At 42.4% G+C, this 17,952-nt stretch overlaps 1 long non-coding RNA gene across 1 annotated transcript; it reads left to right on the top strand.

Annotated features, from left to right (window-relative positions):
- Nucleotides 1–12,124: 12,124 nt before the first annotated feature.
- Nucleotides 12,125–16,594, top strand: LOC133277755 (uncharacterized). Its single transcript, XR_009746322.1, has 3 exons — nucleotides 12,125–12,273; nucleotides 13,341–13,438; nucleotides 15,848–16,594. It is a non-coding gene; the product is annotated as an uncharacterized LOC133277755 (long non-coding RNA).
- Nucleotides 16,595–17,952: the final 1,358 nt, after the last annotated feature.

Below are 17,952 nucleotides of genomic sequence, written 5' to 3'. Positions count from 1 at the left end.
TTTCTGGACTTTAACAGACTGCTTTTGTGCTTTAACAGGTTTTGTGCTAAATTGTAAACTACAAATGTTGCCATGAAAAATTCTTCTTTCCAGCACTCTGCTGGTGAATGGCACGTCATCTTTCTCAATGATCAGCAAAGCCATCCCATGGTAGAGCACTAAACCACAGTCAGATGCTTCACTTTCCACGGCAGTGGACACCAACAGGGAGATACTTTCAAAGCCCACTTCATGGGTTCACAAATTACAGATAGAGTCTCTACTCCTGTAGGACTAATACCATTGTTCTGCACCTTCACTGAACACAGCAAGAATCTGCAGGAATTTAGACCCAAGCTAGAACTGATTGCTGTTGTACTATAGTTCAGGGTGTTTCTGAGCATACAGGAGTGAAGGCAGTAGAAATGAGCAGCCATTTAAACCCATGCAGCTACTATTAAGCATGTAGCGTAAAGTGGACTTGAATAGTAATACTGGATATTTCCTTGCCCCTGCATGCCACAAAAAGTAAAGTTCATGCAGAGTTTTTAATTATGAGCCATACAAAAATGCCTTGCCTCTGTGTCCTGACATCCTCAGGAAGAATACCTTCATAAGCAAATGAAAAAGAAGTAAGACTTGATGCCCCACAGCAAAAAAAGGAAAGGAAAAACCACACTATTGGCTGGCTGAGTGGAAAGCAAACATCAAGAGAATAGAAGTGGATATATCAGAACTTCCACTGCATGTGTCCATGCGCACGGACAAGGCGTAATTTAAAGAGCTGTGGTGTTGCTGAAGCTGGGGACACTTGTGTTGGTGTCTGTTGAGAATCTGTTAGATAACTCATGCCCCAGCAGAGAGGAATGTCAGAGAGCCCCAGCAGAAATGTAACTTGGAAAGATTTGTCATTACAGATGGTCTAAATTATACCTCACAGCACAGCCTGTGTTTTCTCCTTACATTTCTTACATACACAGCATTTTGCAGGCTGTGTATGTAAGAAATCCTGTATTTCCTGCTATAGAACTAGGAAATGGATCCTGAAATCATTTCTTAATGTTAAGTCAGCAGATATAAAACTAATGAACAAGCCTTGACTCAACATAACTTTCTCAGGGTGCCAAAACAGACCTTAAACCAGGACAGGCCAAGAACTACCAGTTCTGATGTGACAGTGCAGACATCATAGGAAACAAACAAACTGAATGAATAGGTTTTTTTGTCCTTAGGGTCTGCTGACAACCTCTTACATAGACAGATTTATCTGTCACCCAGGAGAGCCAAAGGAGTTAAAAGGCGCTTTGGTGAGACACCACAAATACTGGGAAGTACCTTGCAAAATCTGTGCCACCCTTCATGGCCTCAAGACTCATTCTGTTTTCCTCATAGAACTTCCTTGTGCTCCTCTGCCACCTTTAGGATTGATTCATGTTTACCTCCTCTGCATTGCTTCTGTTGAAGAAGGTATAAGGCTGCCTTCAGCACTGTCTCTCTCATCTTCCTCAACTGACTCCTTAGTATGTTCATAGGGATGCCTTATGTCTACTTCGATTGCCTACTGGTCAGTAGTAGCTTTGTCCACAGCCCTGTGAATGTAACGGCTCTCACTGGCTTTGAAACAGACCTTAGAAGACAACAGAATTATTAGCACCTTTTCAGTAGCCCTTAAACTGTTTAAGAAGGTAATAGAAACAAAATTCTTTGACTTTTGTTTGTGTAGCATCTCCTAAAAAGTGGGGAAGGTGAAAGGAAGTTAGAGCTAGTCCACAGTCTACAACAGAAATTAATTTTAATGGAAAGAATAATGTTGATTACAAACCAGGGAAGCTGCACTGCATAGGAAATAGAGCATGAAAAGGATTTGTGCTGTGATGTTGAGATTAGAGAGAACAAGCAACATGAATTAGCAAGAGGAATGCAAATATTGTATATTCAAGTGTAACTTCAGTGTAATACCAGAGATGGGAGTGCCTAAGGAATTTGAGTGTCTCTAATATGAAAACTGCTGCTCTCTGCTGACTAGAGCTCATGCGCAGTGGCTTAGGTGGCCCAAGCTTGCATTGACTTAGAGCTGAGACTTTCGCCTTACTCCTCTTTAGGAGTTTTTATTGCATGAAGTACAGATACTTTGCATTTAGGACAGTGACTTGTGCACAAGAACATGTAGAAGTTAACAGGTCTTGGCTTTGGACAGAGAAAGCAGGAGCTAACCAAAGATAACATAGGTCCTTTAGAGAGTGGTGAGGGGGGAAGAAATGCAGATCTGTGAGGAAGGGAGCATGCTGTAAGCACAAGCTAGGCTGTTTTGTTGGTCAGGTGGATGGGTAACTAGAGCCTGCAGTCTCAGCCTTCTGCACTTCTCTTTGCACCTTCTTGCAAGATGAAAGAACAGGGCAGCATCTAATATTTTTTCTAATACAACATGATTTAGTTTCAAGGCCTTGTTGCCTTCCTCAACATGGAGCTCAGAGCTGGATGTGTAATGCTGCACTTACAACAAAGCAGCTGCTTAAATGCTTTACTGAATCAGGGCTGTGGTATACTAAAAGCTTCCTGTAGTTGGAAGGATTGAACTAGGAACCTCCTGAATGCAGACAAGAAAAAGGAGTCCTCTTGTGTAACATTTTTAAGGGCTTTGCATGCTTTTTGGGCTTGCAGGAAGAAGTATTTTAAATATGAGCAAATTCTAAGCAAGACTCCTTTAATTCTGTGAGAATGGAGCCTATGTTTTTAAACGAGAGGCTTACGGTCTGAGCTTGTCTGTGCCTATACAAGTCCATTGGTAAATTTAAGGTCAGTTGGGTGATTATCATTACCAAGCTCTCTGCTTGTCTTGTTCTGTGAGCTCCAGACTTGAACACAGACATGACATGTTTAGGGCTCACGGCATATTATTCCTCCATAGTCTCATTTACAGGTATAATGCCATAGAAGTTCTTCTCTCACCCTCATCACCTGCCCTTCCCCCTGTCAATAGTGTAGTTGTACTGGAGTGACTGCACTTGGCTCAACAGCTACTTTCTGTGTGCGTTGCTCTTCCCTACTTGACCCAAAAATCATATCAGGACTTCATTTTTGGAGACATTTAATTGCTTTTCCTTAAGGAAATTAATTCCTTCCTTGTACAAGAAAGCCAGCTTCTGTTTTCCACTTGAACACTTTTTTAGGCAGAAAGGGGAGTAGGAATAAAGTGGGTAATTTGGGGTTTTAAATTAATAAATTTCAACTCCCAAAATACAGCACTAGTGCAAAGGGCCAAGTATGTAATTTTCTCAGTAGCAAATATAGCTACATGTATCTAAATCCAAGCCATCCATCAGCTCTTTTATAGGACGAGACAGGGCTCAGAAATAATTTTCTGTTTAAGTACATAAGATCAAACATATTTGTCATTTTAGCCTTCTCTTTATTCTATCTGATTTCAAGATCTTCAGACAGACTCTCTTTAGATGTCATTGCTTCAAGCTTCTGCTTTTATCACATTAACCACCCTTCATGAGCTTTTACACATCAAAATGTCTTCAGATACATTGTTGAAGGGAGAGTACTTGTGGAGACTTTAGTAAGAAGTTAAAGAATCCGCGCCTGAAACTTTATACAAACACACTTAGAGAAGAAAACACCAAAACCAACATAAAACCCAAACAAAACCCCACAAATGCTGCATTCTCATTATGTTTTTTCAAGCAGGAGAAAAAGGCATTTTCATTGTGCTTGAATACAGCTTTGTTAGTGTGCAAAATCCCAGGAGTGGTGAGCCACCTCCTGCCTGTCTGATTCTTAAGTTTTTGGGGCTTAATACTTTTGCCTTTTTGAACTCTTCCCTCCCTGCTGCACTAAGCAGATGGTTATACTGAGCTCTTTAGTTATAAGACCTCCATTTCACAATGGATTGCCTAGAGTTTTGCTTATCTGCATCTCCAGGTATTTGTTGGTCCTGCTTCTATTTAAGTTTTGACTCTAGGAGATTCTTCCCAGCAAGCAGGAAGGGCTGGGCTGTGCTCTCAGTGGTGTTAACTGAGGCTACAACTATCTTTTTAAGTTCATTTGGTGATTTCTTCAGTGGTTGCCATCACTTGCGCTTCACCAGTACCTTGCAGTGAACACTAATGAACATAGGACAGCAGTAAGAACACGTGTGTGGCATTAAAGCTCTCTCATTCCTCACAGAAGCAGGGCTGGACTCTGGCTGATGGGTGTGCTTGTACAAGGAAAGAGACTGTTTCCATCAGCAGTGTGGGACCACAAGTTCACCAGCACAGGGGCAGGATAGTTCCAGTGTAAGTATTTCATACTGGCAGTTCGCATACCAGTTACGATTCACTTACTTCTAGGATAAATGTGTTATTTTTGGCACCACTGCTTGTAGTCAGACCAGAGCGTGCAAGGACTGCTAGAAAGAAACCTCGGAAGCATTTTCAGGACATTTTTGTGCATATTCATGTAGGTAGATTGATGATAAGCTAACTAGCCAGCTGGGCTGTGCTACCACGTGGTGGGGAAGTACAGCACCAGGATTTGTAAAGTATAAAGGGGAGCTACCTTTCCTTCATCAGCATCCACAAAGTGCTGGAATCATGCTGAAACTCACACTGTGACACTGTGGTGTGTCAGTATGTTAAACAAGATAAAGCCCAGCCACTACACCTGCCTTGCCAGGTATGAGAGCCAAATGCATCCAGCTTTCTCAATGCATTCTCCTGTTATTTCCCTCAGAGTACCTAGGGAAGTGAACACTGAGCAATGTTTGGAAAAGATGTAGTTTAGTTCCTTGCATTTAAAACAAGCAAACAAAAAAGAAAAATCACACATACATGGTCACCCCTAAATTCTTGTATAGAGCTGGTCACTCAGTGCAACTGGCAGCTGTGAGCACAAGTATAAGCACTACAGTAGTACCTAAGGATCCACAGCCTTATTGTGTTGATTGCTCGGTTTTGAAGTAAGAAGCTATGCCTTGAGGAGCTTACAGTGTGATTAAACAGCAAGAGTGGAAGCATTTATGTTGCCATAACTACAATAAACCAGTACCTAGATGGTCATTCACACGGGCCTTCCTGGCTAGAAAAGAAACGGGCATCTCCTGCATCTTTGGCAGAGACTTTCCTTCCTATTCTCTAGGTGTGGGAAGCCCCTGCTCTCAGCTGCATAGCCCAGGCCTCCCACACACTCTTTTCAAATGCTGTTGCCTGGAGGAAGTGTAGAGCAAAGGTGTTATTAATCACTAGGAGCAGTTTTCCCTCAGCCATTTCAAATCTTCCAGTGCAGAATGTCCTGTAGTGTCTCACCTGTTAGCAAGTAAGACCCAAAATTACCAATAGCCAATCCTAATGAGTTCAGAAATTAAACACCCCCCAACATCCACATCCCTCAGAAGCAAGATTAAGACCATTACTTGCCAGAAAACTAACAGAAACACCCCACACGCTCCCAACTTGTCTAGTCTGAAAATAATATATAGATTAACAGCATTTGATGTAAAAAAATCCTAAAGAATCCCACTGGCTTGTCTGACGCATAAATCGTTGCTAGTGAATTGTCAGCTTTGTAGTTGTATCTCTTGGGACATCAGGAGAGCACTATAAGATGAATGACTGTAAAGACTGAAAGAAACCAAAAGGAAGTCTGAATTTGTTGCATAATTATTGGCTTTATAGCCAAGCTACACCTGGTCTAGTGGAAGGTGTCCCTGCCCATGGCAAGTGGTTGGAACTGGATAAGCTTCTAGGTCCCTTCCAACCCAAACCAGTCTGGGATTCTATAATAGCCTCTGTCAGAGTTTGAGCATTGATGTCGCTTAAATATATTAGCATAGAACAAAAGAATCTGTATTTATTGCCATAAATGAGACCCAAAGGAAATATCTTGTCTTCATGTAACCACAGAAAAGGTTTGAACTAAGAAGACCTAAATGGTAAATTCAATTGTCTTTCAGTTTTGTGCTATTTAGAGAAGACTTTTTGCTCAGAATGTCATGCATTTTCAGCTCCTGTTCCCTGTTAATTTGGGAGGTTAATTATGTGCTAAATGTGGAGCACCTAGGATTAATGATAAATAATTTACTGTTTGAAACAGGCTGTGTTAACATAGGATAGGGATTGCAGTTAGAAACAAAAAGAAAGACCATTCAGTGGCTTCACAGGCAAGCACTCCTGGCATGCAGCTGAAAGGCACAGCAGCAAATCATGAACTTTAAGGATTGTTTTCTAGTAAATTTAAGCCTTGATTTATCAAAATGAGGAATGCTCACTCCAGGCTTTTAACTATTTAAAAGGGGGCTGTTCTTGATAATCTGGTTCCTTGATTCCTGAAGTGGAGAATGGATGTGTCTGGGATGAAGGCTGGGAGGCAGACTGCTGAGCAAAACCTGTGGAAGGCAATTAAATGAGAAATGTGGGAAGGCCATTTATTTTATTGCTTTTTGTTCTGCATTTGTACCAGGTATTTTTTTCCTGGTTTACTAAAAGGTTCTTTCTTTGATCTCTTCTGATAGCTGCAGGTGTGACAGCAGGAAGGCCACCACCATGGAAAGGGTGAGTAGTGCAGCAGCCATTACGTTCTGACTGTACTTCTGTTGTTCATCACCACTCCTCAGGTTTGTTTACAGCTGCAAACAAATGTAATGCCAAATTGTATCTGGGAAAAAGCTTAGAATGGATCCCTAGGAATGTAGCTTGAAAGAGCTGAAGGAAGGACATGCCTCAGTGAAGAAGGAGCAGCATTATGGTGAGCTTGCTGCATTAACACCAGTTGATAAGTCCTTTCAGCAGACTAGCCCACTGCTGACAGTGCACACTGTACTCCTTACACTGTCCATTAGAAACAGCTTCTTGGCTTTAGGATCGCATGCCATTTCTGCGATCATTTTTTTCCCCTCCGCATTTAAATATGCTTAAATTTGGAATGTTCTTGCTCTGTGATCTGTACTCCCAATTAGGTTTCTGAGCAAAAAGTACATGTATGTGTGCACCAAAGGTTTAGTCTGGTCTGGCCTAGAAATTATGTATTTGCAGTTTGCTCTGACTGCTCCTGACAGCAACAGCTCTGTTCTCCAGCTTGTCTCTCCTGCTGAGCATAGGCACCATGCTTCAGGCTGTGGAACAGAACAAAAAGCAATTAGCACAGAAATCTGATGTGGGTCCATGTCTGTGGTGTACTAAGACAACCTGAGCAGTCTGTAAGCAGCAGATGAGGTGCACAAGGTGATCTGGACTGCCTGGCATGGAGAGCTGTCTGTCTGACGGATGAATGCAGACACACAGCAACAGCATCACACAGTTTCCGTCCAGATCTCGGTTTGAAGAGTTGGCTTTTGGGAATCATTTCAGTGAACTGAGCATGGAGTAAGGAAAGGCTAGGGCATGGGTGGGTATCCAGTCTTTCTAGAAGGATCCACTAGCTACCTGGAGGGAGAAGCTTCTTAAGAAATAGACATATTGGGGTTTTCTGAGTTAAATCCTCCAGTGTTTGCTCACTGGGCATTTTTCATATAAAAATTTATGCCTTCCTCAGTTTTCATTCTGCAGTCGCATTTCCATTTATATCTTCTTATAAGGAGTCATCTACCAGTTAAAAAGGGGGAGGAAGGAAATGAAAATGGAGAGCAAATAACTTGCAATAATGTAAGATAAAATTGTTACCTTACAGAGGAAACGTGTGACACCCAGCACACTAAAAGGTATTACTTCCTTAAATAAGTCTGGGTTTGAATATCATACACTGAATGTTGTAGAAGATGAAATGCTAATAATCAGATCAGAAGTGGATATATGAGATGGGAGAAGAGGCTGGGAAATTGCTTGCCAGACTGAACAAAGAGGAGGACAGGAGTAAAGGTATTAGCTCAATTAAGGAGAAAGATGGTTTGATGAAAACCTGCACTCACAGGAATAAATCAAGTATTTACAATATTAAAAAAGGAGACTTAAATCTATATGCAGCTTTTCTTCGACACCTTCTATGCCAATGTAATCTAAAGGCTTCTCTGATTATGAATGGGTTTGCAAGAAGTTATCTGCAAGAAAAAAACATAACATTTAGCAGCCTTTCAGTGTTTTACAAAGAGTTCCTCAAATGGATCTCACAGATGGAAAATTACTGTTATCCCTGCGTTTTATGGACAGGAAGGGAGAACACTTGTGGTTGCAGCTTTCCCTGTTCTAACCCTCACCCCTCAGGGTAGTCCGTGTCTCTCCTGGTGCTTGTCCCCTTGCGGGCCAGCAGCGAGGCCATGAACTCTGCTTTCAAGACTGATTACAGTGATGGAGCATTAAGGAAGCATTTTAGGTACCAGCCATCCCCAGTGCAAGATATCGGTGGATGCTTATGAAGCATTTTCTTATATCCCAGTCTGTTAACTTTTCATTAATTCATGGATAGTTCTAAAAACATAAAACGTGTAACAATGGATTGCCTACACTATAACTAAAACTAAACCTAAAGTAACTATTTTAAAGCCCAGAGGCCCTCGCTAATTGACCTGCCATGCTAATTAAGCAGTTTTGATCAGAAATAATTAACATAATCCAGCTAGACCAATTAGAGCACAGGAAAACAAAAGGAATTAGAATGTTTTAGGAGCTTTAATTTTAAGAGTATCATTTGCAATATGAAATACCAGCTGATTCAGCAAAGCAAGCAGGAGTTTTGTGTTCAGGAAATAAGTTATAACCCACTACACAAGGAAATAGATAAACTGAAAGCCATGACCTAGACGCTTTCTTCGTGGCAGTGAGAAGACAAGCAGAAAACCTTTAAAACTTATTATCACCTCTAGAAGAGGCAGAAGAAGACAGAGTAGTGTGGCTGCTGCAGCAGCTCTGTGAGAATGATCTAAATGCTGGTCCCACACCACAGGCACTGTGGATAGGTGAGAAAACACAGCCTGTGGGAAGCCTGTGTCTGAAATTCACCCTTGACAGCCACTTCTAGCAATTATTATTTGTTATTTCCACTGCAGAAGATGGGAAACCTCAAATCTCGCTGTCCTAAATGCAAAGGATGAGAGAAGGAAACTGTTAATGAACCGAACAGTGAGGGATATGATTGAAAATGAAGTGAGAGAGCTGTGTGTGGAGATGGTGCAGTCACTTAATTTAGTTTTGGTAAAAAACATTCTGAGACTTGAACCTGTAGAGAGGATCAGCAGGATGGAAGCAAGGCAGGGTGAAGTCTGACTTGTAACAGCCAGGCTAGGAGGGAGGCAGCACTCCACAGGATCACACCAAGGATTGCTTCTGGGGCATCCTTCTCTCTCACAGCCAGGAGCCAAGCACCATGCTTGCCTCACTATTGAGGTGAGCTCCTAGATAAGATACCCACATGCTTTAATTAAACAATCTCAGTGCCTCTGCTATTTTTCCTGCAGTTTTCAGCTGCACGATGGGGTGTCCTGTCCCAGGCACACCATCCCCAGGTAGTTCCAGCCAGTCGCCAGTGATGTGGTGGTTCTGGACAGTGTGCCAGCATGCCTCTTCCATAGACACGCGCCTTCCTACAGGCTGGACACCTGGGAGGGCTACAGTGCGCTTGGATATATTAGCAGGAAGAGTATCAATCTGCTGTGATGATGCATGGTATGGATATGTTTTTCTGGCAGAAAGCTGTATTGAGAATTGGAGCAGCTGCACACATAGACTGATTTTCAGAACATTCATTTGGGTCTTTAGATCTTTGCTAATTTGACCCCAGGGAGAGTCTTTAGTAAAACACTGTAAGAAACCTTTGTGAATGAAAACTCCCTACCAGGGAATATTCCATTTATAACTGCCTGTTTTGGTATGTAACTGTTGTTGGGAGGGTTGGAGGTTTTGTGCTTTGGTTTATTTGTATTTAAAAAAAAGCCATTCGTACCTATTTCACAAAGTACATTCCATGTGTCTAACACAGGGAGATGTCAGATCCTGTAGGAAACTAGCTAGGTGCCATCTTGGAACTTCATCTTCTCTCGGTGGCACCAGAAAGATTTCCTTATGCACAAAATAATCAGCGTGAAAATCACAGAATCACAGACTTGTTTGGGTTTGAAAGGACCTTAACATCATCCAGTTTCAACCCCCTGCGTGGGCAGGGACACCTTCCACTAGAGCAGGTCGTTCAGCCCCAAACTGTGTGAGATTTGGGCACTACACGTGAAATATTCAGGAAAGTTTTTTCCTCCTCAACATTGACACACTCTTTGCTTTCTTGCACATCCCCAGAATTCCTGTCATCTCAGGGAATGTGGATTTCAAGGCTCAGATTCAGTTGGACTGACTAATTACTTGTGTTGTAATGATCAACCTGCTTAATTTATCACTTCTTTGAACATTTAATTAGCCAACAGTGCAAGACAATTAGGTTCTGAATGAGGATAAATTAAAATGCTAGCTTTGCAGCTTTAAGGATATGCAAGCCACCACCAATCATTGCTATGAAAATATCCAACAAAGCAGAGAAGAATGCAGAGATCTCAGCCAGGTTAATGATTCTGAAGTAACACAGCCTTTGAAAAACTGGCTGTGAAACTTGTGTGTTTCATCACACGTCAGTCTTTCCGTGCTGGAAGATAAAAACAAGAAGCTGAAAATGGCACTTTCCTCCTCTTCTAGGCTCAGCTCCAGCTGCCTCTGGTGAGTGAGGCTCATCAAACCACCTACATTCCCACTCCCCACCCTGGGTAGCTGAGGTCCTGGCTCAATCCCTGTACACATTTGTCTGGGGCATGGTTGCATTTTCCTACAAGCAAAGCACTAATTCATATCTCTTAGTGCTTTAAAACTGCTTTGGTACTGCCCCAGTAACAGGCAGTTAAATGTTCTTGAACAGATATAGAATAATAAATCTGAATATAGAGCTTTAATAGGAAAAGTGAGCAGTGGAGATGGGTTAAGATTAGTAGTCAGTGGAGGCGCTTTTGTACAACTAGCAGAAATGCTTTCATTTTGTGTGCTGTCAGTTGGTTTCCATGACTAAGGCATTGTAAGAAACTGAAAAGAACCATGGATAATACTTTCGAAAGTGCAAAGGAATCACAGGCCTAATTCTTGCTGTTTTTCTAAGAAAGTAATTCTCAGTCCTGCACCTGCAGCACATTTAGGTGCCTTATTCGTATTTTTATAGGGTTACTATGGAAAGGATGAGACTCTCTATCTATGATTCTGTATCTTTGTGTACCTCAACATCTGAGTCAAACCCATGATAGAAAAAAATGGATTGTCCAAATCTTTGGGCTGTTTTGACCTCTGCGAGTCTTGGTTCTTGAGGTGTTTATTCAAATAGTGACCTCACGTGTTTATAGTACAGAGTTGAGGACCAGTGGATGTTTCTTTCTCGTCTAATGAATATAACTCTACAAATGCAACCTCCAGGGAAATGCAAATGTGATTGGAATATCCTGAAGAGCCCTGAGAGATGCCCACATACATCAAGATCAGGCAGCTATTGATACAGAAACCGGGGGCTGCAACCAGTTTAGTTCCAAATAGTTCTGACTCCACTTTTCAATGGTGTCTTGAGTGCTAATTAGCCCAGTTTGAATTATTTGCCCAAACTACATGATCATATCGCTTCATTAGAAAGGCTTCAATTAAAGAAGAGAGAAGAAAGTTCCCATCAGAAGGCTATCTGCACACGTTATACAAGCATTCTCAAATTAGAGATAAAATTACAGCTTTCCTGTTACCATGAGAACAGCAACATTTCTCACAGCCCGTTAAAATTATTAATGCAAGGAGCATATATCTTTTTAAACTTCAATATTATTTATCTAGGGTTGTGCAAACTTTGGTTGTGCCCACACTAACCACCATTAATCACATGTCAAGTGAACTAATGCCAGCGTGGAGAGAGCCTCCACCATTTTTTGCCAACAGCTCTAATTAGCTTTTATCCTTCTGTTGTCTTTTTTTGTACTAGCAATGTGTGGACATTACAGCAAAAACTGATATAATGAAAAACCCACCCCAAAACCCAAACCAGAGAAGCTTATGTCTCCAGGAATCCTCCACACAGCACTTCATTGGTGGTCCAAGTTCAGTGGTGTGGGGGAAAAAGAATAGTGCTGAGGGCCTCAAAACACTTTGCTCACAGCCAGTACAAGCCAAAGGTTTCACTATGGCATCAGGGCATCGAAGAGCTTGGGGTTGCCATAGCAATGTGCTCAAGCAGGACAAGGGCTGCATGTTCTCCCTTTGGCAGCGATTCCATCCCCTGACGCACAGGCTGCCCTGTCCTCTCCTCCTCACCTTGGCAGCAATTTTAACAGTTTGCTTTCAACAGAGAGGGTGAGGAAAAGCCACTGTGAGCATTTGGGTCAGTGCAAGAAAGATTAACGGCAGGAGCAAGGGTCTGGACCAGAGAGCCTGCTGTCAGCATGTGCTGTCAGCAAAGTTGCCCTGATTCATGGCTGTTCTTCATGTGCTTTGCATGTCTTTATGGCTTAAAGGAGATGGAGCCATTTCATTTTGAAAATGAAGGATTCCAGCTGCCTGAGCCATCCATCACTGCTCTGGCTCCCACCTTGCTGCCAGCTCTCAGGTTATTCCAGGAGAAGTCAACTTATTTGGCCACATGTCAAAAGGAAATACAAGGTGAATTCCGGTGTGGAGGTGCACAGCTTAAAGGTGTTTCAGTCTTAATGACATGCTTGTTACTGGACTTGTGCTGCCATCCCAGGAAAGGACAGAAGAAACATCTGGGATTTCAGAAGTCAAATTCACAGAATTTCTTGACAGTTCCGATTCTCTCCTCGTGTTAAATTGCTGCCTAGATACATTCAGACAGGCTTCAGGGCCTTATGACTAACAGTACTGTCTCCTGTAGTGACCAGTTCAAAGGCAGGCAGTGGCTGTGAATGACAGTTTGAGGGAGTGGTAGTACACCCTGGGACAAGTTTAACAGTTTCTGTCTGCACCTTGGCTCTGTGGTCAGCGGGACCACTGCACACGTGCAAAGGTTGGACCACACACTGCAGCCTTCTTTGCACTCTGCAAGTGCAGCATGAGGTAAAAATCATCCTGGATTATTTATATTTCCATAGGGAAAAGCAGCTTATGAATGGAGAGCAGCCCTGTAGCCCTCACTGAACCCCGTTTTTAAGTACGCTCAGGCATGAGGCAGAGTGCTCAGGCTGGTTCCTGTACAGTCAGATTATACTTCACCTGTCCCCAAACCACATAACATTTGATGTATGCACTTGACCTGCATTTTACCAGTATCAAGAGGGCCTCAGCTCTGTATATTATCGGCAGCATTTACAACACAGCAATTTAGGCTGGCACTTCTCAATACTACTGGAATTGCTGAATTTTAAATGGCTTTGCATTACTTTGCCATCCATCAGATTTTTGGTATTTGTAAACGCTTAATTTCTCCTTTAGACTCTTACCCAGTGCTTCCAGTAGTTCTGCTGCCTCATCTTCATCTTCTTGATCAATAGCCACTTGTTGTTTGCAAACCCAGAAGTAGGATAATAAAGGTATGTTCATACTAACTACGAGGATAAAGATAAGATAGAAGAATATCTGAATAGATGAAGTTTTGAAGTTAAGAATAGTTTTGAAGATAAGAAACGCCCATGAATTCTGGGGAAAATAATAAGATTCCAGAGCTAAAGTAAACCATAACAGTCTTAGGATAATGGGAGAAGAGCACATTAAGAATTTTATTAGCAAGAACTACAAAAATTAGCATTCTCCATTTTCATTTTAGGATCAGTGAACATTTTGTTTCGATAATAAAAACAGCAATGAAAAGAAAATTGGACACAGGGCATTACACTTCTTCCTCTGCAGGCAAAGATGATTTCTCCTCTCTCAGAGGACTAATATGGACAATTGAGGCTTTAACTCTGGGGAGCACAGTCCATGTCATGAGTGTGCCATCTAACCCTCAGCTACCTGCACTGCATTTGATGAGCATGACTTTGGGAGAGTCCCACCTTCTCAGCTAGTCACACTAGGAATAGGAACCATTAGGAAGGGATAAAGGGAAAAGTTTTCCTTTATTCCTTTCTGTGCATTGGCTTCAAGTGAACCCAGGGCATGATTCTGTATGCACACATGCTACAGTGCAGGACCTCCCAGCTGATGCTGACAATGCCTACCCTCAGCAGTGTATAATAATAGAGATAGTACACAGAGGTTAGGAAGAAAACTGTGCCATTCTGAAACTGCAATGAGAGGCTTTTTATGGCCTCCCCCCTGTCTCCTTTAGTAATCAGATAAGGACCTTGGGATTGCAGAGAAGTAGCGGAAAAGACTCTGTGGATGAAGCTCAAGAGCAGAAAAATCCTAGACAGAGGCACTGGTAGACCTGTAGGGAGCAGAAGTCAGCTGGGAACAGCTTCAGATACGTTCCTGAAACAGAGTGAAGAAACTTTGCTCAGCTTGACTGAGTAGTAGATCCCATCTAAGGAATCAGCATCTTCAGCAGTTCATGTTATGACTCAGTTACTAGAGCCATTTTATTAATCTCTGGCAAAAGTGTAAGTAGTACATTGTGTTTGGTGCAAGAACAGCTTCTTCAGTCACAGAAACTGAGAAGGAATTTAGAAACTGGCTGTCAATCCAACATTAACTTGAATTAAGACTCCTGGGATTTTGCAACATGACAGCCACTAGACCACCAGGAACTGCAAGGCTGTAGCTGTGATACGCTTCAGGCTTGGAGATTTCTACATCTTTAGCTTTTCTGAAACATTTTTTGCCAATCCACCTCAGCCACATCGTTCTTTCTTAGCACCATCCTAGAGATAAGGGACTTTAAGAATGCCTCATTGCCAAAGCCCAAATTGGGTTTGGGTTGGCTACTGAAGCCTCACTGTCTGGGATCTGTACTCCCATCTCAGTAAAATGTGCACAGCAGTTCAAGAACAAAATACACCCCCATCTTGTAGTGATCATTATGCTGCACTTTGAAGCCCATTTGTCACTTCTCAGAGCCATTTCTAATATAATAACTTTGCATGCTCACTCACTGTGAGAAAAAAAAAGCAGTTTCCAACATCCAAGCCTGAAAGAGTAGATGTGTTCAGTGACTGCTCCAATTGCATTGCCAATGAGTCGAAACAGTTTTTGCTAGGGCCATTAAGCAGACTAGAGGAACATTCATGTATGTTTAATGCTCAGGAAATCAGTACAATTGAATTCCAAGGATCAGAGAGAAAACGAGTAAAATTAGAAAGGTTGCTGGAATGAGCAGGGGAAAATGCACACACATGGCTGGAGAACCTCAGCTTGAAAACCTGGCTCTGGGATTTTTTGCAAGTTTGTATTATGGAGACTTATCCTGGGTCAGTTTAACCAGTCAGTTACTTGGTATAATAGCACTAGCTCTAAACCAGGAGACTGCATCGCAGAGGCACAACTCCTGCAAGGATGAATCAACCAATCCAACATATGTAAGTTTTGATGTTAACTCCATTCCTGGGTTCACAGCACTGGAGAGTTAACATGACAATATCTTCACATTGTGGAGGCTCAGTGCCCAGATTGAGACAGGATTTAGCTTATTGGTTGAGATGTAGTAGCTACTCAGCATTGTTGTAAGTACTCTGAGCTGGTATTGGACTAAGTCAGTTGATCAAGACTGGTTTTGTGTTCAAAGGTGGACATTGAATTCTGTGGGTTTCTGCAGTGAAGCATGAGACAGACTGATTGACTTCTAGGCCGTTACAGGACCATCCTGCCAATAAACCTGCCCCTTCATTACTCTCCTTCCTTTCCAAGCATGTAGAAAGACCTAAAATTCTTTTTATTTTTTTTCTCCTAAGAGCAGCTGTGGCCACTTATCCCAGGGAGGAAAGTCCTCCTTCGAGAATTCCTGCCAACATCTCAAGCTGCTTTAGCACTATGCATTGGGTAAAAGCCAGTGAATTTCTTTCCAGGCCACTCCATGACGTCCATGAGAAGCAGAGCATATTTGCCCCACTGCTGTGCCTTCAAACCCAACCCACAGCACTGAAGACCATCTCATGGTAGCCAGGAAGCCTTGCATCCTCTCTGCTCTTTTTGGAGCCTTTTGCATTTTAAAGAAGTGACAGGCTTGACATACATGGCTGCCATCCCTTTAAACCATTAAACTGCTATGGATCTAGTTTATTGCCCTTGATTATGAGTCCTCTCTCTTCACTGAGCTGTAAATAAAGGCTTTTGACTTTAAACACAGCTCAGATATGTCATGATTGAAAACAGCCTGCTGCTCTCTCAACATGTTTATCTAATGTCTGCAGGAGTAAGAACAGGGAGCAGGAGAGCAGATGGTGCAGCTCTCAGTGCAGAGTAGTCTATGTATGCAATATGTAGACATCCAGTATTTTCTAATGCAACACTCTAATTATTATGTAGAGGATTTTATTTTTAAACTGCAGCTTAAATAAAATGATTGCTTCAGACCACACAGGCTCAAATGCAGCTGGAGTTCTAGCAAACCTTTTCACCAGACAGGAGGGAGAATCCCAAATACACAGGCTAAGGTGAGCAGTAATGTGGGACAAAGCAGCAGGGCAATAAGCTACTGAAGGGAAAAGGGGTTTCCAGTACAACCTGTGAGTGAAGAGTCTCCACAGGTTTCGTCTTTAGAAACATACTGGAGTGGTGTGAGAGAGCTGGTGGGCTTTGAGAAGAGTATCAGTTGAAACTGCCCAAAACAGGGAGGAAGTATAAACGGAAACTGCAAAACTAATGAGGAAAACAACTGAAAACAAGAAGTGGGATCTTTCTGGGGGAAATGAACTGGTGCAATTAAGGTGCTGATTGCTTACCAGGTGGTAAGCAACTAGTAACCAGCAACTAGGAACCAGCTGTTCTTCCATCATCCAAATACTTGCCTCTTTCCCCTCATGTCACATGCATTATTCAGTAGGAACAGAGTTACAAAGATCTAATTAATCCTTTCAATTAAGTTAACATTTTCAGTACTTCATTCTGCAGTGTTTTGGACTGGTTCAATAAATAGCCTGTGTCACTTGTCTCCTTCTCACACACAGAATCTCTGAAAGACTAAATAGAGCATGCTGAAATTGGTTTAATGAAAAGGTTTCTTTCAGACGTTACCTTGGGAAGTAAGGAAGTAGCATAAGGTCTACATCCCTTTGAAATGGGACTGGAAATTATTACTTATTTTGGTACAGAAGGGACAGAGTTGGGGAATAAGGGGAGGGGTGAAAAGAAAAGAATGAAGGTGCTGGCTGATGGGTGCAGGTAGGACTGTGCATGGTGCTCTACAGGAAAATAAAACAGGCTGTCCTTAGCCCAAATGGCTCATCCCCAAAAGCCATCCCAGCTAGTCAGGGGCCCCTGGGCAGCCTGTGCCCCACAACACCTCATGTATTGGTGATCCACCAATGTGAAGACAGGCTGAGAAAGTTGGGGCTGTTCAGCCTGGAGAAGAAAAGACTCTGTGGAGACCTCATAGCAGCCTTCCAGTATCTGAAGGGGGCCTGTAAGGACGCTGGGGGATGGACTATTCATTAGGGTCTGTAGTGATAGGACAAGGGGTAACGGGTTAAAACTTAAAGAGAGGAAGTTTAGACTGGATATAAGGAGGGTGTAAGGGTGGTGAGGCACTGGAATGGGTTTCCCAAGGAAGTTGTGAATGCACCATCCCTGGTGGTGTTCAAGGCCAGGTTGAACAAAGCCTTGGGTGACATGGTTTAGTGGGAGGTGTCCCTGCCCATGGCAGGGGGGTTGAACTTGATGATCTTAAAGTCCTTTCCAACCCTAACTATTCTATGATTCTATGAATTGAGAGCTAGGGCCTGCATTTAGGCAAGAAACAACCAAAATAGCAGCATGAGTAATGGAATTTAAGAACTATCACACAACAAAGGAGTCACAGCGATGCCCTCCACAGTCATTCCTGCCAGGCAATCAGAAAGCATTTTACTTCTTCAGTGATCTGAAGCTTTTGAAATGAATATACACTTTCTATTTCCTCCTCCTTCCTCAGATAACGGCAACAGAATACTTAGTGATAATCAGTACTACTGCT

This window comes from Pezoporus flaviventris, unplaced genomic scaffold, assembly GCF_033815535.1.
Source record: "Pezoporus flaviventris isolate CSIRO_AGI_PZ_B2104156 unplaced genomic scaffold, CSIRO_AGI_Pfla_v1 ptg000063l, whole genome shotgun sequence".
NCBI lineage: Eukaryota > Metazoa > Chordata > Aves > Psittaciformes > Psittacidae > Pezoporus > Pezoporus flaviventris.
This window is presented reverse-complemented; position numbering and strand designations above follow the sequence as displayed.